Below are 25,073 nucleotides of genomic sequence, written 5' to 3'. Positions count from 1 at the left end.
GGTATAGTTTGGGTCTGGGTCGTGAAAATCTTAAATGAACCAATCAGCTTCTATACAGCCAATGTCATTATCCCACACTCAAGTCACTGACAAACTCACAATTTCCTATTAGTGTCCGTTCTGTAGCTGTTCTCTAGTACTAAAATCTCTGCTCTGTCCCATCAGAGGAAAAAATAACCTTAATATGTATTTATACAAGCTGTCTGAGCCCTAAGATGTTTTTTACAAATGAATGAAATTCCATCATCACGCAGTGGCAGAACTCTTACTTGTTCAAGTCTATGTTAAGTTCTGGCAAGAAAGGCACCAACTCCCATTTTTGCACTGAGTGCTAATACGCCTAGGTCCAGTCTGGATTTATTATAGAAGAGATCGGACATAGGTCCAGTTCTGTTCAATATCTTCATAAATTATTTAGATAATGGCAGAGAGAGTACACTTATAAAGCTTGCAGACGATACCAAGCTGGGAGGGGTTGCAAGTGCTCTGGAGGATAGGATTAAAATTCAAAATGATCTGGAAAAATGGTCTGAAATAAACAATATGAAATTCAATAAGAACAAATTCAAAGTACTCCACTTAGTCAATTGTACACATGCAAAACGGGAAATAATTCCCTAGGAAGGAGTACTGCGGAAACGGATCTGGCAGTCATAGAGGATCACAAGCTAAATATAAATCAACAGTGTAACACTGTTGCAAAAAAAAAAGCAAACATTCTGGGATGTATTAGCAGGAATGTTGTAAGCAAGACAGGAGAAGTAATTCTTCCACTCTGCTCTGCTCTTATAAGGCCTCAGCTGGAGTATTGTGTCCCATTCTGGGCACCACAGTACATTTCAGAAAAGATGTGGACAAACTGGAGACAGTCCAGAGAAGAGCTACAAAAATGATTAAAGGCCTAGAAAATATGACCTCTGAGGAAATGGGCTTAAATTGCAGCAAGGAATCTTCAGGTTGGACGTTAGGAAAAACTTCCTAACTGTCAGGGTGGTTAAGCACTGGAATAAATTGCCTAGGGAGGTTGTGGAATCTCCATCACTGGAATTTTTTAAGAACAGGTTAGATGAACACCTGTCAGGAATAGTCAAGTTATTATGTAGTCCTACCTTGAATGCACGGGACTGGACTAGATGACCTTTTGAGATCCCTTCCAGTCCTACATTTCTATGGTTCTAAGATACGGAATACTCTGTCAGCTTCCTGTACGAATGTGGTGCAGCTCTGTATTCTCAGCATATTTCCTCTGGACAGGCACTCCTTGCTGCCTTAAAGAAACATACTGCAGAACTAGTGGACTTTCAAAAATTCCTGCAGTGAAAGCTGTTCTGCTCATAAGGACTAAACTTTTTGTAAGGGTAAATATGAGGGAGACAGAGTGTGTGGTTTAATGTTGCACTGAGCCAAAACAAAATATTTTGCATCCATGGCATATCTGTGAGAGCCACTGTCTCAACTCTTATTGATCTCTGTCGGAAGGATGCCATGGGACCCCTGCTCCTTTTTCTTACCACTGCTGGGTCCCCTGTCCTTTCTCTGGTTGCAATTCACTTTCCACTGAGGGCAATATTTTCTTAGATGTGTTTATGTGTAGAGAAGTAGGGCATTTATCTCCTGTCCATACTTGGGCAATGAGCGTCTATGGGTTCTCCAGTGGTCTGCCTCCACCCTCCTCAAAACAAACCTTTATAGCATAGTTCATGTGGAGTAAGCCCTTTTTACTTCCCCAGCTTGCCCATAGGCAGAGCATATTCTTGGTTGGGCCTTAGACCTCTAGGCCCCTGAATAACCTCTTTTCACCCAATGCCTGTGTCCACTGAATGATTTTTCTCAAACTCTCCAACAGACTCTACTGTCCCTCCATTATGAATCTGCTTCTGCAGCTCCAGCTGCACTCCCACACTTTTCATTGCTGTTCCAGGAGCAGGAGTAGGTGGAAAGCCCAGATCTGCTTTGCCTGCCTGGCTGCTTCTTGCAACTGGAACAGAACCCCTGATGTCTGTGGCTGTTCCTCCATATACCAACTTAGGAGAGTAAACATCACTATGCCAAAAAAGCTTTCTGAATATTTTGGCGCCATCTTTTCCTTTATACCTCCTTTCGTGAAGGGGAGATCAATAGATCCTAAACAAGCTCCCATGTCTGCTCTCTGTCTCACGATCCCTAATTTAGATGTGTTCTTCTTTTTATGCCCCTCTGACTGAGAACCTCTCTCCTGCTCCAGGTTTCTCAGTTTGTCTGACTTGGGCCTTCAGTAGCCCATTAACCCATTCCTGCCTTGAATGGAGGTTTGTGTGCCCCATTAAACACTTTCAATTCAAATTGGCTAAGAAACTGTTTCATCTTGATGATGATGATGATGACTTGGCCTCAGTTATTCACAGCTTTTGTTCTCTCTTAGCTGGACTATGGCAATGCAGTATATCTGAGAGTGAAGCACCTAGGAAACTAACTAGTACGGATGCTGCAGCAACATGTGCTACATGTTCTCTGCTCTCTATGCTGGCTCCCCATAAAATACCAAATCAAGTTCAGAGTCTTGGTCCTTATCTTCAAGGTGCACAAAAGCCTGGACCCAGGATAGCTACAAGACCATATAAAGTTCTGGGATGAAGACCACGGTGGACAGTTTTGCTCCTCTTGCAAATGTGACTCTCAATGAAACTTTCTGTAATGAGGTAAAGCTCATCTGTGCAGGAGACAGATTTCTTGGAGGCCAACCTGAGGCTGTGGCATGAACTCCACTGGGAACTGAGAGAGAACAAGCAATCACGGTGTAATCACGTTGCTTAATGCACTACTGGAAGGTAAAGACATATTGCAGTAATGAACATGGTATAAAAACCTACAAAACAGAATACCTGCAAAGGGCTATGTACTTTTTCATCAAAAAACACTGATGGGGATGGGGCCGCAAAGTCTAAAACTGAGTATGGCCATACTCAGAAGCAGTGATGCCTCTAGTTTTCTTAAGGTTATGGCATTAAAATATTAGAATTACAGATAGCTTTCCTATTGTCACATCTAGTCTCCAGGCACTCAGTGAAGGAGTATTTTTCACAGCATCACAGATAGTTATGCTATATAATATGAGATATAAAGCTGAGATACAGGTCTGCACTTAGATTCAATTTTCCCTGTCCCTGTCACCTGCTCAAACCCATCATCAAAGGGAGAGATGTGAGTTCTGTGCAGGCATCCCATTGCCTGCAGCAAGATCAGTTGTGTGCTTTAGCTGGGGAATACAGTGTACTCTCATGATCTTTCTGATTCCATCTATTTTACTTTTGATTGGTTATACTTTTGACTGGTAACTCAGTCTGCGCAGTGATAAATCCCTCAGCATGTAATAAAACTATTGAGATGAAGCCCTCACAAGACTTGGTTCAGATAAGGCTCAAAGAGTTTGGAAGCTTTTTTTAAAATCTCCTTCAGCTATCAAGCTTGTGAGAACAGCTTTTTTTTCTTTTTTTTTTTTAACTGAGTTTTCTGGTATCTGCTAATTCTAGCTAGGATGGAGATACTACAAGAATAGCCTTTCTCCTGGTATATTAGCACCTCTGATTCTGGTTGAAAGCAAAAATACATAGGTAGAACAAAAATCAAAACAAAGATGAAATTATTTATTTGTATTACAGTAGGTCTTAGAGGCTCCAAACAGGATTGGAGCCTTCTTGTGCTGTACAAATACACAGTAAGAATCAGTCCCTGCCTTGAAGAGCTTACAATATAATAGACAAGACAAAGAATAGAGAAAATTTAAGTATGAACCCCATTTTACAGATGGGGAACTGTGGCACAGAGAGATTAAGTGATTTACTCAAACTTACATAAGAAGTCTGTGGTAGAGCTGGGAGTAGAACACTGATCTCCCAAGATTCTGTCTAGTTCCTTAACCACAAGGTCATTCTTTCTCAGCTAAACTTTTACAAACTGCAGAAAAGAACACAGATTGTTCTTGTCTTATTCCGTAACCATTTATTTTGGGATGGAAGGCATAATAAAATGGAGCTACTCAGATTTGCACCTGCAAATGAATTGCAGAGGCCCCAAAAAAAACCAATATTGGAATAATTTGTGCCTGCTAAGGGGAAGGCATCCTTCTATAGATTTACTCCAAAATCAACCTGAGGTGGGGTGTTGGAGAGTAGGAAAAGTTAGATAAAGTATAAACTAGGCGAGTAGTTCAGAGCTGCAGCAACATACAACTTTATTTTCCTCTAGCACAGTTTCTACAAACAATATCCCAAAATGCTTTGCAAACTTGAACAAAATAGTAGTGGGAGAAAGAAATTAAGAAGCCTAGATAAGAGGTTTTCATAGAAGAATTGAATTGACAATAGTTGGTAAGGCTTTAAGGAAAAATATTTTATTTGTTAATATTTCAGGTTGTTTACAATAAAACATTTCAATTAGTGTCATGACATGTAAGTACATACCTTACCTTATTACAAAACTAACAAGATTTAACAAAGCCTGTTGTATTTTGACCCTGCATTACCCTTTCCCCTTAAAAAACAAACAAACTACTTAAACATAAATCTAACTTGATAAATGTATATTTAGCCATTCAATTTAACCTTTATAAACCTTTATTAGAGAGCTGACTGTTTTCTGGGGAGTGGATGGGAGAGGGGGGAGGGAAGGCAAAGAGACTCAGAAAACACAAAGTATGGAAAATTAGAGGGGGGGGATATAATTCACTTATCTGATATGTATGCCCTTCTTGATTATCTATTGCTCCTATAAGTACAAGAGTATCATGCCCATTTCAAGGTATCCCAATTATTTCAGTATTTGTTACATTTATTTTTTTGTGTGTGTGCAAGGTATACTTTATTTTTATCTATTTTTTGAGTTTCTGTGGCACTGTTTTCACAAAACCCATAGATTTTTGGTTTGTTCTCTTTTGCTATAAAGAGCAAGAATATGAGCAGCTTCCTTAGTCCCAGTTTAAATATTTGTAACAGACCAACTCCAATACACATCTTTAAGTCCTGCTGTGTCACATCTTTAAGTTCTGTGTCTAGTGTTCAATTTATTTATTTCAGTATCGATTTTAAAAAATATTTTTACCATCCAGCATTCCCATGTCCTGTGTATGAAAGAGGGCTTGGCTGTCTTGCATTTCATATAGACATGTGGGGCAGTATATGAATTTTAGTGTATAGAGACAGGAAATCTACAATCTGTGAACTAGACAGTATTGAACTTGTACTCTTTGGTTAATAATGGAGCCAACATTTATTAATTGCATTATCTCATTCCATTCTTTTGCTGTTATTTCATATTTACAGTCTGCATTCCATGACTTAATAGCTTTATGCGGTTTGCCTTTTAAAAACATATTCATAAAATTATATGCTCAGTTAGACAATTTTGACTGCTGAAACTTCAAGCCCTTGTATGAAATTTTCTAGTGCAGGTAGCTTTGTTGGTTTCTGTGGCAAGCCCAGCACCGCTCTGCCCCTGTGAGGCAGGGGTGAGATGGGGTGTCAGAACCTTGCCACTCCCAAGTTCACACGCCCATCTGTCTTTGGGCAGCCAGTTGCAGCCTAATGGCCTCCTTCCCCACAATCACCCCTTGGTTGGGGTAGTGGGCCTAGCGGCCAGAGTCCAGGTAACTCATCCCAAGTGTCAGGGCAGTGTGGCCCAATAGCCCAGGTCCATATAAATCGCTCTCTACATTGGAGTAGTGCGGCCTAATGGCCAGAGTCCATACAAATGTGGCCTAGCAACCGGAGTCCATATGATTCCCATGGTGTGGGCGGTAGTTGTAGGGGGACCTGGGACTGCCCTCTCCACCAGATCCCAACCCAGGGCCCTGGTAGTGGCAAGTTCCCCTTGCCACTAGCTCAGCGGGTATCCGCCCACAACATGCCGAGCATCTGTGTGGCTCTAACGCTGTTTGCCTCTAAAGTTCCCCTGGGTCACTTCCTACCATAAACGCCGGATTCTCTACTTCAGGGGGCCCTCCAGTCTGTTCCCCTCCTGTGATGTACTCCATCTAGGCATTAGGGTGCGTCCTGGCTTGGCTGGCCTTCGTATCCTGGTGCGCAGGCGGTCCCTCCTCGGGAGCTGGCGGTATGCCTCCTTCCCCTGTGGTGGTCACAAGTATAAAAGCCTGAGCAGTTCTGCAGGCTTATATACTTGTTCTCCAGTTGGAGATTACCCAGCAGAGCTTCCAGGACGTGGCTTCCTCTGCAAGGAAGGAAGGAAGGGTTAACCCCTGTGGTACCAGTGCGGGGCCACTCTGCCCCATCCGTTTCTTTCCTTTTTTGAAAGTGTTTTTTACAACAAAGTAAATTAATCTTTATAATCTCATAACCCCAATCTAATAAACTCATAGTGCATTCTTACATTTAAAAAAAAATCACTTACAAAAACGATTACGGGTATGGAATAGCTGTCATGTAAGGAGAGATTAATAAGACTGGGACTTTCAGCTTGGAAACGAGACGAATTGGGGGATATGATCGAGGTCTATAAAATCATGACTGGTGTGAAGAAAGTAAATAAGGAAGTGTTATTTACTCCTCATAACACAAGAACTAGGGGTCACCAAATGAAATTAATTGGCAGCAGGTTTAAAACAAACAAAAGGAAGTATTTCTTCACACAATGCACAGTCAGTCTATGGAACTCTTTGCCAGAGGATGTTGTGAAGGTCAAGACTATAACAAGGTTCAAAAAAAGAACTAATTAAATTAATGGAGGATAGGTCCATCAATGGCTATTAGCCGGGATAGGCAGGGATAGTGTCCCTAGCCTCTGTTTGCCAGAAACTGGGAATGAGCAACAGGGAGTGAATCACTTGATTACCTGTTCTGTTCATTCATTCTGGGGCACCTGGCATGGGACACTGTCGGCAGACAGGATACTGGGCTAGATGGATCTTTGGTCTGACCCAGTATGGCCGTTTTTATGTTCTTATGCCTAGCTGGTACTCTATTCCACATTGGGTTAAGACAGCAGCTAAAGTCACTTTCCACTATTACTTGTGAATTCTGGACTGCTGCAATCATTCAAAACTATTATTGAAGAAGGAAATATCCTTCTCATTTGGGGTATAATTGTTATATATTGTAACAGGTTTACCATCTATACACCCTGCAGCAAAACTCCTATGCTTTCTGTCTGAATCCTTCTAGATCAGGGGTTCTTAAACTGGGGGGTGGGACCCCTCAGGGGGTTGCGAGGTTATTACATGGGGGGTCGTGAGCTGTCAGCCTGCAACCCAAACCCCGCTTTGCCTCCAGCATTTATAATGGTGTTAAATATACAAAAAAGTGTTTTTAATTTATAAAGGAGGGGTCACTCTCAGAGGCTTGCTGTGTGAAAGGGGTCACCAGTACAAAAGTTTGAGAACCACTGTCTAGATTCCCATGCTACTTGTTTACTTGTTAGTGTAATCCTTCTGCCCATCTGAGTTGGCAGCAACAAGGGCCAGGTTCTGTTTCAATAACACTCAGTGACTTGGGACAATTACATACCACTCCCCGGGCACCTCTAAGGGTACGTCTACACTACAGGATTATTCCAATTTTACATAAACCGGTTTAGCAAAACAGATTGTATAAAATCGAGTGCGCGCAGCCACACTAAACACATTAAATCGGTGGTGTGCGTCCACGGTCCGAGGGTAGCGTCGACTTCTGGAGCGTTGCACTGTGGGTAGCTATTCCGTAGCTATCCCATAGTTCCCGCAGTCTCCCCCGCCCCTTGGAATTTCCGGGTTGAGATCCCAGTGCCTGATGGGGCAAAAATCATTATCGCGGGTGGTTCTGGGTAAATGTCGTCAGTCACTCCTTCCTCTGGGAAAGCAACGGGTGGCGATGCAGTCCGAAATCAAAATAAAAGAGCTCCAGCAATGGCGTCTGTGTGGAGATTTTTTAAAAATGATTTTGAATTTCGACTTCTGTAACGGAGCGCTGATAGAACAGATTTGCCTGCCCTTACTGCGATCACATCTGCATGGTCCATGCTGGAGCTCTTTTTTTATTTTTATTTCGGACTGCATCGCCACCCGTTCTGATCGGAGCTCCACGCTGGGCAAACAGGAAATATTCAAAAGTTTGCGGGGCTTTTCCTGTCTACCTGGCCACTGCATCAGAGTTCAGATTCCTGTCCAGAGCGGTCAGTGGTGCACTGTGGGATACCGCCCGGAGGCCAATACCGTCGATTTGCGGCCACACTAACCCTAATCCGATATGGTAATACCGATACTAGCGCTACCCCTCTCGTTAGGGAGGAGTACAGAAACCGGTTTAAAGAGGCCTTTATATCGATATAAAGGGCCTCTTAGTGTGGACGGGTGTGGCGTTAAATCGGTTTTACACTCCTTAAACCGGTTTAAACGCGTAGTGTAGACCATGCTTGCGAGAGGGGAAGTATTGCCTCTTAGGCCTGGAGTCTGAGTGTAGCAAAGTCCTTTTAATAAAGGAAGGAAACAATGTGGCATTATGGAAACACCCATTTTATTGGGTGGTTTAGTTCCTAACATTCCAGGAGCACCAGATTGTTCCTGATTCTTTTTTTACCCATTTCTCAGACTATCTAGCACTGTCTCTTTAACATACTGCCTTCCCCATCTTCTCCCATCCTTAACCCCCAGATATCTGGATCTATATTTATCAACTCCCCTATAGTTACATTCAAATTTATCCCCAATTTTAACATATAACCTTAAACCATACGTTTTAAACATTCTAATTTTCATTTCCCCCCCATACTTTGTACAACAGTTTGACATCCTTAATAATAATTCTTAACATTAACTCCTGTACCATTATTTGTCAAAAATTACTTAACAGTATTCCTAATAAACTTAAACTCATTCTATAAATTTCTGCCACTAAGATTAGTATTTTTCTTACAACACATAACCACTGTATTTTATTACATTCAAAAGTTATCCTAGTTCCACTTCCCGTATACTTAATGACCCTTCAATTGATATGTACTTAACTTGAGTCTAATCAGTTGCTACTTCTTGATCTACTGTGTTTTGGTTCTAGCATTGAGGTTAGGAACTTTTGGGCTTCCCCTTGTGTGTAGAAAGTGTGGGTTTGATCCACCTGATGTATTTTTAGTATTGCTGAGAATATCAGGTTCCCCCCCCCCCCCCCATATGGAGCTGCTGTGGACTTCAGCCTTTTTCCTATGTACATCTCTAGAGTAATCTTTGAAGGAGGATACTTGGTATTCCTCCACTCTTATTCCTTTCAACTTCTTTGCTGCATCAAGAATCAAAACTTGGTCTCTGAAGTTGTGTAGCTGTACTATATGACTGGACATGCTCTAGTTGAATTTCTGTTGTATATTGGTATGCTGATCTGATGTGCTCTCTCAGTCTTAATTTTCATTGCTTTGACTGTCAGATTAAAAAACTTTGAGTCATGTTTCAAAGATTATGGGTAAAGACAAGTCACGGGCAATAAACAAAAATTCACAGAAGCCCATGAGCTGTCCCTAACTTTTACTAAAAATACCGATGGGGGGGTTTGGGGGGAGTACTCACAGTCAGGGGCACAGGAGGCTGCTCCAGCCCTGCTGCTGCTGCCCCAGCCATTGCTACAGCCCACAGCTGCTGCTCCAGCCCCAGGCCACCCATTTTCTCCTTTTCCCAGAGATTGAGGAGAGCTTGTCTCTTGTTATTTCAGTGAGCTAATGGTGGGAGGGAGCCAGGGCACATGTGAAAACACTGCCTTTCACTATGTTTGTATTATCAGTAAGGCAGATGGGCCTCTCACTCACCCCTCCAACACTACTGACTCCTTATCTATGTTGGTGGGGGAGAGGCCCTCATTCTGCTCTCATCTTCTCTGATACTGCTTGCCCCCGCCTTATTCTCACCTGCCTTCTGCTCTTCTGGGTTCCCCCAGATTCTAAGCTAGGGTATGGGGTCTAGTTAGAGTCTTTGATGCCAATGCTGCTGGTAATTAAGGAAGAGGAGAGTGGGAGCTCACTGAATCTGTTTTCCTTACTCCACCATGACAGTCATGTGACCCCACATAGAAGGAGAATTGGTAAGGCTGGGTACAGGAAGTAGATTCCAGAGAGCAAGAGCTTCAGAGGAGAAGGAACTCATGAAAACAACAGCAAGATCATTTGAAGGGAGAAAGATAGTGTGAGGCCTCAGACAAGATAAAACACTAAAACATATTTTAGGTTGAAATTAAACATGCCCTATAATGTTACCTTATCCTTATCGGTTAATGAAATGCACTGAAATCAGGATGGTTATATTTTTGTAAATTGTTATGTATAATATAATGGTGAAGCTTTATTTAACTAAGAGCCTTTGTGAATGCTGACTGGGGAAACAGTTCTTGAAATATAAGTGGATATGGAAGAAGCAGCACTCATTTCTAATGGTGTGTATTATTATGGAATCAATTTCTTGTTAACCACATTTGGCAAAGACTACTGAAGGGTATCCAGGAGGCTAGAATGAAAAGGCTTAGCACTAATCAGCAATCACTGCAATGGGGGTTAAACATTATTTTTGCCCTCAAGTTACAGTTGTGTGGGTCTGTAGCAAAATCTGCTATCTAGGAAGATGTTTGCTAATCACACCCTCACGAAAATGAAGACACAGCCCTACAATGCATATAGTATCCTTTATACTAACTTCTGTGCCCAGTCAGGGCAGCTGATGAGAGGAACTTGCAACTCTAATGTAAAACTGTGACACGTTGAATAAAGCAAGTGGTTCTGTTATGTAGGCCCAATATGCCTGGGAAGCTCAAACATGAAGCACATATTAAGCACGCAGTAAAGACCAAACTCCCAATCCTCATCTGATATAAGTCAATGTATCTCAATTGACAAATGGAGCTACTAATTTACACCACCTGAGAATCAGGCCTAGCAGGCCAGATCCTAAGCCCTTCCCCTAGTGTAACCATTTATACCAGTGCAAACTGGGTGTATAATGCTATCAAATCAGAGTAGTAGTTGTGACACAGAGGCTCATAGGTGCTGGAACCAAGGGTGTGGGGAGGTGGGATGGGCTGCCGCACACCCAGACGTGACATGGTTTCCATTATATACAGGGTTTATAGTTTGGTTCAATGGCTCTCAGCGCCCCCACTATAAAAACTGTTCCAGCACCCCTGCAGAGCTTCCTTGGCAAAGGGCCCCCTGTTCTTAAACCTAACAAACTCAGTGCACCCTACACGTCTTGCAGGGTATTTATCCGTAAAGTTAGCATGTAAGGTATCTACAGAAAGCTCATAACTTGTCAAGATTTGTAATCATTGCAAGATGGTGTATGGGTAATATTTAAGGAATAATGTATTCATGGCGAAAGTATGCTTTGTGGGCTTGGAGTAAAAGTTAGACCCATTTTCCCCCTGGTCACTATCTAAACTTCAATTACAAAATCTGCAAGGTGGGAGGGTCCCAGAACTTGGGCTGCAGCCTGATCCCAAATGTCTACACCACAATTAGACAGTCCCTTAGCCCATGCCCAGTGAGCCTGAGTCAGCTGGCATAGGCCAGCCACAGGTGTCTAATTGCAGTGTAGACACACCCAGTATGTTTCAGTGATGGCCTGTTCAACCATGAGGAAGTTGTCACCCCACCCGGCTTAGCAAGTAATGTAATGCAAAGCACAGTTGTCTAGCCTAGTTACATTCCAAGACTATCAATGGAAAACCATCAAAGACCGCTGCAAACAATTGAAACCACTTGGATGTAAAAGAGGAATATTACAACAAACAGGAGTTCTCCCTTTCTATGAAGAAAGATAAAAGACTGATTCAGTATAAGGGGGAAAAGGGGATGACCCTCTGCATCCTTTCACAGAGGAAACATCTTGGAGAGCAGGGATCTTCTCATGAAAAATTGGATCATGGTTTTTGTGAAGCTAGCCAGCTCTACTACAGACTCTTCTTTTGGGGGAAGACCTACTTTATTAGATAATAAAGATAACTATTAAATTTAGACCCAGATTCATTTTTTATGATTTTGTTTTGTATTGCAACCATTTGTTTCCATCACTCTCTCGTGTCTATTTAACTCTCAATTCTTTCTTAAATAAACCTATTTTGTTTTATTATAAGCGCTCACAAGTGCAGTGTGATTTTTACAGATGCAATGATTTAAGGTAAAGTGGGGTACCTTGCTCCTTTGGAAGCAGAGGATCTGAGATTTCTGTGAGTAGCCACTGTCGGGCTGAGTGTCACAGGGGAACAATTCAAAGGGACTTGGACTGATGTGAACCTACTGTTAACCTGCAAGGCAAAGACAATGCTGGCATAGTCCAGACGAAAGTGCTTGGGTGGCTGAACGGCAGGCAGTGTTATCGAGTTAATACCCAATTACCACAAACACCACTCTCACGCTGGTGGCAAGGTGTAACAAGGTGAGTTACAGTTCTGAGTGCCCCAACAACTGTCACAGTAGTGTTTTACACCCACTGTGTAAATGACTGCACAAGGTGCAAGGCTGTTGAGAATTAGCCCCAGCCCTCAACAAGATTCTCAGAGTGGTGAACACTTTTTAAGAGCTCAACATTTAAAAAGAGAGCCATTCACTTTTCATTTATTTTTCATAAATTTCCCTGTCCCATCTGCTAGTTATATAGAAGATGGACTGGATTCAGTCCTTGTTTGCACCAGCTTCTGCCAGCTAAACCCTGGAAGTATAGCTTAGACAGCAAAGTCTCACATCAGAAGCGGAAGCAGCAGAGGTGTAAAGTGCATGGAACCTCCCCTGTCGGAGCTGTAGTAAGAAGTTGCAAAGCAAAAAATGCCCAGTAGTCACTGAGAATGGGTAGTGGCCAGACCAACCAAAAGCTGCACTGGTTCAATACAGCTCCTCAGGAGCCGCTATTGGCTGGGTTCATAAAATCAGTTGGAATTAAAGCCACCATCTCCCATTGAAAACGCCATGGGAACTCAAGACACAATGCAACCATTTGCCTTCCTTTGGGGAGAATCCTCACTAGGTTACAAGGGGCTTTGTTGACAAGGAATTCTTTCTTGAACATGGGTGACAAGAATCCTACACAGTATTCCAAATGAGGCCTTACCAGTGCCATGCACAAAGGCACTAATACATCTCTATCTCTACTGGAAATGCCTCGCCTAACACATTGTAGGATTACATTTGTTGTTTTCACTGCTGCATCACCTTGGTGGCTCATAGTCAATAAGATTGGTGCCAAGACGGATACTTGAACTCCCCTAGTAAACTCCTTTCAGTCAGATAATCCACCATTCAACACAACCCATTTCCTTTAGCCAATTCCTTATCAAGCTTATAATGCTTGTACTGATCCCCATGTTCCCTAATTTAACTAATAATTGTTAAGACAGCTGGACAAATTTGAGTGCAGGTGTTAGACGTCGTTGCTTGTGTTGGTAGGGGATAGGGTCAACAGCCCCATGGCTCACTGTTTGTTTATGTCTTCTATTTCTAAAGCTTATGCTTCAGGGTTTCAGCCAGCCACCAGCAGGGATCAGGAAGGGATCTCCCTTCATAATACGAATACATAATACAAAGCTGATACAAACATATAAACAAGATTATCATACTTGGCAAATTGTAACATTTTCACAGATAACTCACACGGCATATCTGATCAGATTTCTTGCAATTTTATAATATTGGTGTCAACAATATCATAAAATGTCCTACATATTCCAAACAATGTCACAACACCCTTCTTGCCTATTCTGTAAGTATACAATTACTCTGTCTGTATCAAAGTGTCTCGATTTCAGTATTTCTAGTGTATTGTTTTCCTGTGGAAGGTATACTGTTACTGTATGCTTTTTTGTGAATTTATCTGGCACTGTTCTCACAAAATTTGTTAAGTCATGAATTAGCTCCTTGATCTCCTGGGACAGCTTACAATACTACTGCTTTAGATTTAGTGAAGGTGTGATTCTTGGGATAAGACTTCATCATTCCATTAAAGCTCATTATACTGTCATGATATATTACAATATTTTAAAATTACATTTATATTATTATGATACCGTTACAATTGTGTCTAGCTTCCATAAACCCCACAATGTGTATTTTCCCTGGATGATCTTCTTCCTCTTCTTTTGGCAGCACCAAGAGGTTCTATCTGTGATCGATAAGAAGCTCTTCCAGGGCTGCCACAGAATGGAACAACAAAGAGGAGCCGGCCTTTGATTGTACTATTTGAGCTGCTGTTTATGCCTGCTATAACTAAGGGGAAGAGGTCAAGAGATGGCTGAGCATGCATGAAAGGAAAAAGGGAGTGAGAACAGAGCAAACGTCTTGACTGACTCAATTTCTGGTAAGAGGAAAAAGCTGTTGTCACTGCTTTGATGGAGACAGCACTCGTCCATGCAGCTGCAGACAGGTGAAAGGCAGTCCCAGGTTTTCTGTTAGGACTCTGGGAAAGAGCAATGTTTCCCCCGAGACTCCCAGAGACTCACTGCATCTGGCAGAGGAAACTATCCCAAGAGGGGTAGGGACCAATGATCTTGCTGGGAGCAGGATGTGAGGCCAAATGGACCAGAGAAAACAAAGAACGAGTAAAAGAGTTTCAGGAGCTGTTACAAAAAAGCTGTGATAGAGAGCAGGCAAGACCTGCCTCTTTCTCAGTGACTTTTTGCTGATTGCATGGAGAAGTCTCATGGACCTGCTGGTAACATGTCTCTCAGTGTCCTACTCACCTGTTCCACTTCGCTCCATCTGATGAATGGAGCTGATGACGTTTATTAGTCTATATGTCTTTATGTGAAATTAGTTGGTATCAATTCATTTCCTAATGGACTAGTATCAAGATCTCAGCTGCTAATAAAAGGTTCAGGAATAAGTTGATCAGGGAGACTGAACTCTTCTTCCTTCTGCAGAAGTGGTCCATGCAGATCAAGGTTGAAGAACAATAAGAAGACATTATGGAAGGAAGACTTTCATGTTGGTACCCACATGGGTACATGTTCTCTTGATAAACAGCATACTTCAGTCTCCAAAGCTGTCAAGCTATTTACTTTCACCACCACTATCTCCACGTATATAAAATATATCATGTCTTTTGTTCAGTCTTGTGTAATCAAGACAGTGTCTGCAGAACAATGTGTACTGCTTACAGAAAAACTGCCCTCTGAAACAGAGATAATGTGAAAGGCACAATGGGGGAGTGATCCTTTAAGCTTGCATATCTGAAAGACAACACCCAAGTGCCAAGGTCAGTTTCTTTTTCTCTCTGTTATGTCTTCATACCAAAGAGTCTTTATACTATTGCATCTATTTATTGATTAAATAACTTAAATCTGGAAAACAGGGAGAAGAGCAGCAAAGACCCTAGCAGGTGAAAGACCCTTCTGATTTAAATTTATAAACCAATTGCCTCTCAAACATCCTTTAGTATAATTAAACTAATCTAGTCACACACAATCACTTTTTTTTATTTTTCTACCAGTCCTTGGTCTCTTCTGACTCTTTGACCTTATTTTTCAGGCTCTGCAAGGTCCTGCTGGTCAAAATATCAGATTTACTGAAGTCCTGGTTGTAATTATCTTTCTTGCTGGCTTATGTCTTTGTACTGTTCCACATCTGGCAGAGAATGGAGGTGGAACATCTTGATCATTAGTCCATATGTGCCCATTGCATCTCTCTTTCTAATTGTTTTATACGTGTACCACAGACACTCTCTATTAGAAGTGCCCTTAAAAAAGCTCACTTACCTCAAGAATATTTTTTTAAACTTCTTGTATAGGATGAACTTTCACATGGGAACAAACTTGAAGAGATCATTTATAGAAGAAGCAGTTTAGTGTGCTCTTGCTGCTGTTACAGAATATATTTTCTCCTTTCCACTGTAGTAGATGGGTGGAATGTAATTACCCAACTAAGATTTGGCCAGGGCACTGGGCCTGACACTCCTATTTTTACAAAGAGTGAAGCTATATTTCTAATAAGGAAATGTGTTCAGGACCCCAGTTTTGGGTTTCAGTTGAGAGATAGCACCCCCTAGCAGGAAGCATCCCACTATCACTGTGCTTGAGCATTAAATAAGATGGAAGAGTGCAACCTACTAAATTTTCAGTACAGTTTCCTTAGAGGATTACCCAATCCAATGCTACTTATTTTAGGAGGACTGACATGATCACTGCCAAAGTTAGGTGTTTCTTCTAGCAGTCTATTCTCTGGAAAACAGGAGAGACTATATTTTATGCTATTTCTCCTAAAATAAATAAGCAGGCCTCTCTTTTAAAATAGAGTTCTTTGTTTCTTAAGCACAACCTGTGGCTTGTGAGAAGGATTTAGGATCTGCCACAGAAATGGTGGTGGGGGGGGAAATCATGGTTCAGACAACAGCAAGGAAATATCGTGTTAAAACTGCCACAATTTCCCCTAGAAGAGACATGAAATCTAGCTTCTCCCAGCCTACCAGAACAAGAAACTGATTCTGTAATTTTAAATCATATTCAGCTTCTACATTTTACTGGTGTCTTATGAAGAAACAGATTTGATTCTTTCTCTATCAGGTAGGCTCCTATAGCTTCACTGTGGGTAACTTCTGAATAGGTCATAAGAACAGAATGTTCCAATAACCTTAGGGCAGGGGTATTTTTCATTGTGGCCAGTGTAACAACTGGATAAAATACAGTGAGAGTTAGGGATGTCTTGGCTGAAGCAGTCTTTTAGAAGGGGGAAAAGGGAAGCAGTCCCTTATTTCTGTGTTGCTTCTTGAATCTTCAGAAAGTTTGTGGATGGAGTTGTCTAGTTGGGGAAGGATGCTTTTTCTCTCTGCCATACATGCCTTTTTTCAAGGAAAGGCCCATTTGTCATAGGCAGCAAGTCACTTGTCAGCTGAGGGACTCCAAGTACATTATAAAGTAATCTTCACACCTCTCTAAGGTAGATGATTTTATTCCCCTTTTACAGATGAGGAAATGAAGGGACAGAAAGCTTTAGGACAAACATTTTCAGAAGTTGTCCCTACTCAGTACAACTAGAGCCTGATCATCAGGGTGATGAGCACTTCCCGCTTATTGACTTCATTTGGAGTTATGGCTGCTCAGCACCATTTAGAACTGAAGTTAGATACCTGAAAATGTTGGCCAAGTCACTTAGGTTTAAACAACACAGCTAGTCAATGCTAGAACCCAGGAGTCCTAGCTTCCATTCTGAGGCATCAGCCACTAAATTACACTGGAGACAGATGTAGAGTTCTTCCTTTGTACAATGCTTTCATGTCAGAGCTTCATGTGTAACAGACGTGTTACATATCCATGATCAAACCTGAGATGTTCTTATGAGGGTGATATATGACTGTCGAAAATATTACATGCCAAAAGTAAGTTACAAATCAACATGGCTGAAGAAAAAGTGGTGATATGGGTGCGACAATATTTACATTGGTCTGTTCTGGGAGGTATCGAAGACTGATTCCCACTTTTCTAGGCTCTCTTGCGGTCTAGTTCTTGGGCTTAAAACACCACTTATAAACAGGGCATTTATCTGAGTTCTACTCTGCCTATCCCCAGGGGCTGCTCCAGGAACACAGAAGGGCTGCTTGATCCTACTACTCCCCACCAATCTCCCACACTCCCCACTGCCTGGCTCCTGCTCACAGAGGCAGCCCAGAAATTACTTATGCCGATTTCATTTAATTTCATTTCATTTCACTTTCTCCTGCTATTTTAATTGTTCTGTTATACAAGCTGTCTGCTATATTTATTATTGCTGCCACATTATCTGTCATATATATAATGACTCCAAACTGTTTAGTCTGCCTCAGTGCTTCTTTCATTACTGAAGTTTTCTACTAATTTATTTCTCACCATGTGTCCTGTACTTTCAAGACTCTATCCTGTATCCTCTTCCTTACTTGAGTCTCTCTATATTCCATCCCTATACCAACTTCTCCTTCCTCTAACTCCACTTTTTCTTACCCCCACATGAGCCCTACTACCTTCTTTTCTCATTGTTATGGCACCAGTCTTTCCCCCACCATTGCTCATTCTCAGTGTTCTTCTTACTTCTCCATTTCCTCTGTTTCAGTCTTACTTTAGTGACCTCTCTCCCATCCTAGTGCTCTTTCAGACTTTCCTTTCTCTGTTGCCTGTCTACAGGGAGCCATGATTCATTCTCATTTTTCCCATCTCATGCTCCTTCTACAATTTGTGCTCCTTCTTTAAAACTCTACAAGCCATGATCTCTTTATCTCCTGTTAGCTCCTTATTCTCACAGAAATCCGCACCCCCCCCAACTCAGCTTCTGTTAATGTTATCTCAATGATCTTTCTTTCTCTCCACTTGACCTAAAGCTATAGCAGAGTCAAGTTCCCTTTCTCCCTCTTCTTCTCATTCACCTCCCCTCTGCTCAGCTGCCACACACCTTCCTTCTCTGAAGTTGCTCTCATCCAATTTTTCTGCTCCCTTTTCCTTTGTGTGGCCATCATCTATTACTGACCTGGCTCCTCATTGTCTTATTTAACTTTGACATCTGTCTTCTTTTCATCTCAACTTCCACTTTATCCAGGGTGACTTCAACTTGCACAATAGCCCACCTGAATTCTCAGCCCCTCAACTTCCTCATTTAACAGTCATCTTTATCTACTCCCTCTGTCTCTTGACCTGGTCTTAACCAAGAATTGCTCTTTCAATCTCCATGTGCACTTTATTTTATTATGTCACCCTCCCTTAATATTGCTTACTCCCCTCTCTCATCCATCTGATCACCTACTCCTTTAATGACCTTCAGTTTTTTAACTTATGATTCTCTGTAGCTCTTAGGCCCTGGCGCCCCTTCTGAATGCTCCCTTTTCTCTCTGATCTTCATCTTTAATGCCAGCCTCTCCTCCACTGTTGAATCCATTGCTTTTTGAATGAGTGAAAGCTAAAACCAAGGAAATAAGAGCAGGAAATGACTTAAGGCCATCATAAATCTTATACTAACCATGAACCAAATAAGGACATTTTACTTAACAAGCACGAGGAACTGCAAATATTGCCACAACACAGCAACTTTAACTCTGACCAATGAAATGCTTATTTTAAAAAAAAAATCTAGCTTTTTAGTCTCAAGGCCATGTCTGCTCTAGGAAAAAACGTGTCTAACATGTTAACTTACCCCTGTTTGAAATCCGAGGGTGGACAAGGCAAATTCTAATGTTAATGTTAGCTCATCCTGTAATCCCAAATCGCTTCTTGTGCCTTCTCAGGTGCCAAAAGCCCCAGTTGCCTCCTGCTTAGTGACCAAAATCTCCCTCACTGCTTATTTTGGTTTGTCATCAAACCAGTTGATGTCTATTCAAATTTGCTATCAATTCTTTTTAATTATGTAGGATTTTTCTATGAATGATCAGAAGGAAATCAACCGAAAATCAGATCTGTATGGTGAAATTTCCCCCCCCACCAATTCTCCAGTCCTAGAAAATAAAAATAGTGTAGCACTCTGCCATTTTCTCATTTAAAATTTGTTTCTGCTTACAGTTTATGGCCACACTAAATTACCACTAGAGCAACAGACCATTATGTAAATTCATTTCAGGCTTTTCCAATAGAACTAGTTGTATTTTAGTGGTCCCTGATTGCCTGTTTGCACAAAATTACAACAACCCCCTGAACAGTAAATTACAACGGAACACAACTTTTATATGTTGGTCTTACAGTAGTTGGAAAGCTTAAGGTTCAGTAGCATTCAATGCCCATTTTATAAAAGGGCATATTTCAGATTTAAAATTTATGAATAATCTTGAAATGGCAAGATGTGATTAACTGAAAACATTTGTGCCACATACTATAATTAATATTAAGTGCAGTTGGAAGTAAGAAATTGTTTAATAACAAATTAATATTAAACAGACAACTTTGCACAGAGTAAACACAAGAAGGGTTGGGAGACTGAATTTTTTTTCCAATGAGTGGGACTTTAAGAAGTGGTACTGACTGTTTGCATGATTTTTAATCATTCTTTGCTATCGTTCTCCTTCTTGATTCCCTGTCTCTTCACACAATCAGCTGCCTGTGTTTGCATCTCATCCATGCTTTCTCTGACCCAGCAGTATGAGCAGGGTCACTGATTTCATTTTGCTTTGTACATCTTTTCTGGCAATGGGTACTTCCCCGTTTCTTCTTTCTGCCTTACCACACATGCACACTTACACTTTCTGACAGTGAACCATCTGGTACCCACTGGAAACCAAAATCCCTGTCTAGTTACCATGGCTACAACTATGGTCCAGACAGAGCTGCTGAGATGCTTCCCGTGTGATGTGAATAGTGACACCTATCACGTAGCCCTTAATGTTTTGTGCAACTCTGTTTGCATGCCACTTGCCTCTTTAATAGCAAATGTTTCTCAGAGTCACGCTCATACTAAGAGCTCTAATAAGATGAGATTTCCTGCCAGTGGTATACAACTAGATCTTGGAAAGTAGGTGCCATATGCCTCAATCCTAGTCCCATAGGGTTGCCAAGCAAGAGCCTTACCTTCAGTGCCACCACACTCGAAAGTCAAATGAGGGAACTGCAGCGAGTACCCCACCTCCCTCATGACAGAGGCTACATCCACTGGCTCAGCTGGGTCAGGTGACAAGCAGCAGGCACTGATTGGACACAACTAGGCATAAAGCTATCGGTTCCTATCTCACCCTTTATCCAGGTAACTTGTTGCTAGCCTGATGATGATGACCAGATCCACTGAGACCAAGTTCCTGCCTTCTTACCTGGTTTCTGCTCTTTGTTCCTGATTCCTTGACCTAATTCTGGTGACTGACTCCAGCTTGACCCTTGGTGTGACTTCCGACTCTGATTCTGGCTTAATCCTTGGTGTGGCTACCAGCTCCGACCCTGGTACTGACCTTGTTGTGGGACCTGACTCTGGATTGACCCTCGGTGGAGCTTTGGATTCTAAATCTGGCTTTGACCTTTGGCATGACTTCCAGTTGCTCAGAGCGTCATGTTATGGGCCCTGAGAGTCTGTGAGATACAGCAGTGGAACACTGTGCTAAAAAGGAATCTAAAAGATCAGTTTTTTTAAATTACATCATAACTGTGTCAATTTTGCCAGACTGTCTAAGCTATCCAAGTAATGGCTATCCAAGCCTCTTTTAATTGCCTGAATCTTATGGCTGGGTCTGCACACAAGCTTGCACTAATTTAATGAAATTTTGTTTCCTAAAACTGTTGTTTCAGTGAAAGTCTCTCTCTGGATGCTCTTATTTCAGTATATGGTGAGGTGTGCTACTACTTATGAGACAGCCTGGTGCTCAGGGCCCAGAAAGCATGGAAGTAATAAAGGAGTAACCTGTCTCATGCTGAGGCTATGTATAAACAGGAAAACAAAGATGACTAAGAGAGAGAAGGGGTCAGAAGTTATGCTGCCTGCTGTGGGGTTGCAGGGCCCTCAGGGTCCAGGACACTAGCCTGACCTGTGGGAGATGTCCTACCAACTCTAAGAGGCTAAGCCTCTTGGTAGGACAACTCCTACCTTTTTTCATGTTCTCTGTATGTATGTGTGTGTGTATATATATCTCCTCACTATATGTTCCATTCTATGCATCCAATGAAGTGGGCTGTAGCCCACGAAAGCTTATGCACAAATAAATTTGTTTAGGGCTTGGCTACACTTACAAGTTGCAGCGCTGGTGGAGGCTTTCCAGCGCTGCAATTACACCCCGTCCACACTTGCAGGGCACAACCAGCGCTGCAACTCCCTGGTTGCAGCGCTGGCTGAAAACCCATCCCGGCAGGGGTATAAGGAGTGCAGCGCTGGTGGATCCAGCGCTGCTCAGCAGGTGTGGACACTCACCAGCACTTTACCTGTCCTCCAGGGAATAAGGAGCTATCCCAGAATTCCTGTTCAGCCACTCTGCTCATCAGTTTGCACTCTACTGCTCTTGCCTCAGGTGACCAGCCCTTTAAATGCCCCGGGAATTTTAAAAATCTCCTTCCTGTTTGCTGCAGCCAGGTGTGGAGTGCAATCAGTTAATCTGTCCAGGTGACCATGCCTCCACGTGGCAAACGAGCCCCAGCATGGAGCAATGGCGAGCTGTTGGACCTCATCAGTGCTTGGGGGGAGGAATCAGTGCAGGCACAGCTGCGCTCCGGCCGTAGGAATTACGATATCTTTGAGCAGATATCAAGGTCCTTGCTGGATAGGGGCCATGATCGGGACGCACTGCAATGCAGGGTGAAAGTTAAGGAGCTGCGGAGTGCCTATTACAAAGCCCGCGAGTGTAATCGCCGATCCGGATCTGCCCCCACGACCTGCCGTTTTTACAGGGAGATGGACGAGATACTTGGGGGTGACCCCACTGCCAATCCCAGGATAACGATGGACACTTCTGAGCAGGCTGGGGGACAGGAGGCGGAGGCGGTGGCGGCGGAGGAGGAGGCGGGGGGGGGAGGAAACCACAAGTGAAGCTACTGGGATGGGGGAAGACACCCCAGAGTGGGCATGCAGCCAGGATCTCTTCTCAAGCCAGGAGGAAAGTACCCAATCGCAGCAGCCAGCAGTTGCAGAAGGACAAGCAGAGGAGCGGGTTAACGGTAAGCGGCTTTTATTTTCTGGGTGGAAATTTTTCTGGAGAGGAAGGGGGGTTATGGCTGCATGCATGCCAGCCTCTAGATGTGGAATAGCCCGTTGATGTGGTCTATCACGTCGCAGTAATCTGCTTCAGTTATCTCAGCAAAAGTTTCAGCCAGAGCGTGGGCAATATGCCTGCGCAGGTTTATAGGGAGAGCCACTGTGTTTCTTGTCCCAGTCACGCTGACGCGTCCGCGCCACTGTTCCGCGAGTGGGGATCATTTCTGAACACAGGGAAGCGCGTAGGGTCCCGGGCGGAATCCACATTGCTGTAAAGAGCCTCCAGCTGTCCCCTAGTGACTCGCAGCAGCGAGATATCTTGCAGGATTAACTCCTGTGAAAAATGTTGGGAGACACTTTAGTGAAGAGATAGGTAGATAGTGAAGATCACCCCTGCAGCTGCATCTTCACTCAACCCCTCTATCACTCCAGATTACCCGAAGCAACCAGCCCCCCTCTATCAATCAAGCCCCACTTCTCCTTCTATAAGCACCCCTCACTCACCATTTCGTGGCTTCTGTCGTGTTATGCGTGTGGGAAAAGAATGTTAAAGTGCAAACTCCCTCAGTGTAACAATTCATGTCTGGAGATAGTGGATACAATGCTGCCCCTGTTAAATGTTTCATTTCTACAGTGACCTTGACTCCTGGAGTGGGCAAATGTTCCACAGCACAGAGGCTACAAAATTTGAGAAGAAATCCCCGAAAGAGCAAAGAGGAGATGCTGAAGACTGTTCTTCAGCACTCTGCTGCAGAGAGAAAGGAACTGAAGGAGTGGCGAGAGAAGGAAAGCATGATCCGCCAGAGACATTGGCGTAGAAATGCTGTGGCAAAGAAGAAAAGCACAAACCAGCTGCTAGAGATCCTGTCGAGCCAAGCGGACTGTCTCAAGGCAATCTTAGCCATGCAGGCAGAGCAGTCCCGTGCTGCCCCACAGCCCCCCCCGTCCCAAAGCTTTTTTCCTTGTGCCCCAATGTCAGCTCAAACCGCCTTTCCCCAGCATTCAGTTTCTTACCACCACCAGCTGCCTCCAACACCTGTTCTTTCACCAACCAGCCCTGATACCTACCACCCTTACCCTCTGCACTCAACCCCCACAACCATGCAGTATATGCACCCTGAAGTGCAGGAATCGTTAAACAGCACTCCAGACAGGACATATGCAAACTTGTGACTGTACAGTTCACCAACCCACACCCCTTCCCTCTTGTGTTCATGAAATGTTGTGTGTCTGTCTGTCAAGGAATTTTTTTTCTTTACAATAAAACAATTCTTGGCTTTGAAAACAGTCTTTATTATAGCAGATAGTGAAAGATACCTTAGCCCAGTAAAGAAAGAGGCACTGCAAATCATTTTAGGGATAATAGAATAACAGTGTAAACAGTGCAATTCACTCCCATGCAAGTCAGCAAACATTACTGTTGGCTTTCAGCCTCAAATTCTTCCCTCAAGGCATCCCTAATCCTTGAAGCCCTGTGCTGGGCCTCTCTATTAGCCCTGCTCTCTGGCTGTGCATATTCAGCCTCCAGGACTTGAACCTCGGTGGTCCATGCCTCACTGAATGTTTCACCCTTCCCTTCACAAATATTATGGAGGGTACAGCAAGCGGATATAACCGGGGATGCTGCTTTCCCAAGTCTAGCTTCCCATACAAGCAACGCCAGCGTGCCTTTAAACGGCCAAAAGCACACTCCACAGTCATTCGGCACCGGCTCAGCCTGTAGTTGAACCGGTCCTTGCTCCTGTCAAGCTTCCCTGTATAGGGTTTCATGAGCCAAGGCAGTAACGGGTAAGCGGGGTCTCCAAGGATCACAATGGGCATTTCGACGTCCCCTACTGTGATCTTCCTGTCTGGGAAAAAAGTCCCTGCCTGCATCTTCCTGAACAGGCCACTGTTCCGAAAGATGCGTGCATCATGCACCTTTCCAGGCCAGCCTGTGTAAATGTCAATGAAACGCCCGCGGTGATCCACAAGCGCCTGGAGAACCATAGAGAAATACCCTTCGAGTAACGTACTCTGATGCCAGGTTGGGGGGGGGGCAGAATAGGAATATGCGTCCCATCTATTGCCCCTCCACAGTTAGGGAAACCCATTTGTGCAAAGCCATCCACCATGTCCTGCACGCTCCCCAGAGTCACGGTCGGTCTTAGCAGGATGCGATTAATTGCCTTGCAAACTTGCATCAAAACAATTCCAACGGTCGACTTTCCCACTCCAAACTGGTTCCCGACCGACCGGTAGCTGTCTGGATTTGCCAGCTTCCAGATTGCAATAGCCACCCGCTTTTCCACCGTCAGGGCAGCTCTCAATCTTGTGTCCTTGCGCCGCAGAGTGGGGGCGAGCTCAGCACACAGTCCCATGAAAGTGGCTTTTCTCATACGAAAGTTCTGCAGCCACTGCTCGTCATCCCAGACTTCCATGACGATGTGATCCCACCACTCAGTGCTTGTTTCCCGAGCCCAAAAGCGGCGCTCAACGGTGCTGAGCATTTCTGTGAATGCCACAAGCACTTTGGTGTCACACGTGGCAGGAGAATCGATATC

General features: G+C 43.2%; 1 long non-coding RNA gene across 1 annotated transcript in view; it reads left to right on the top strand.

The window, feature by feature from the left end:
* LOC120404770 overlaps positions 1-21,218 on the top strand; it is a 28,210-nt gene extending 6,992 nt beyond the window's left edge. The window contains exons 2-3 of the long non-coding RNA XR_005598166.1: positions 14,071-15,178; positions 20,605-21,218. This is a non-coding gene — a long non-coding RNA (uncharacterized LOC120404770). The remainder of the gene's footprint in view (positions 1-14,070; positions 15,179-20,604) is intronic.
* Positions 21,219-25,073: the final 3,855 nt, after the last annotated feature.

Source organism: Mauremys reevesii, linkage group 4 (assembly GCF_016161935.1).
Source record: "Mauremys reevesii isolate NIE-2019 linkage group 4, ASM1616193v1, whole genome shotgun sequence".
Taxonomy (NCBI): Eukaryota; Metazoa; Chordata; order Testudines; family Geoemydidae; genus Mauremys; species Mauremys reevesii.
The sequence above is the reverse complement of the archived record's forward strand: the minus strand, read 5'-3'. Positions and strand labels throughout refer to the sequence as shown.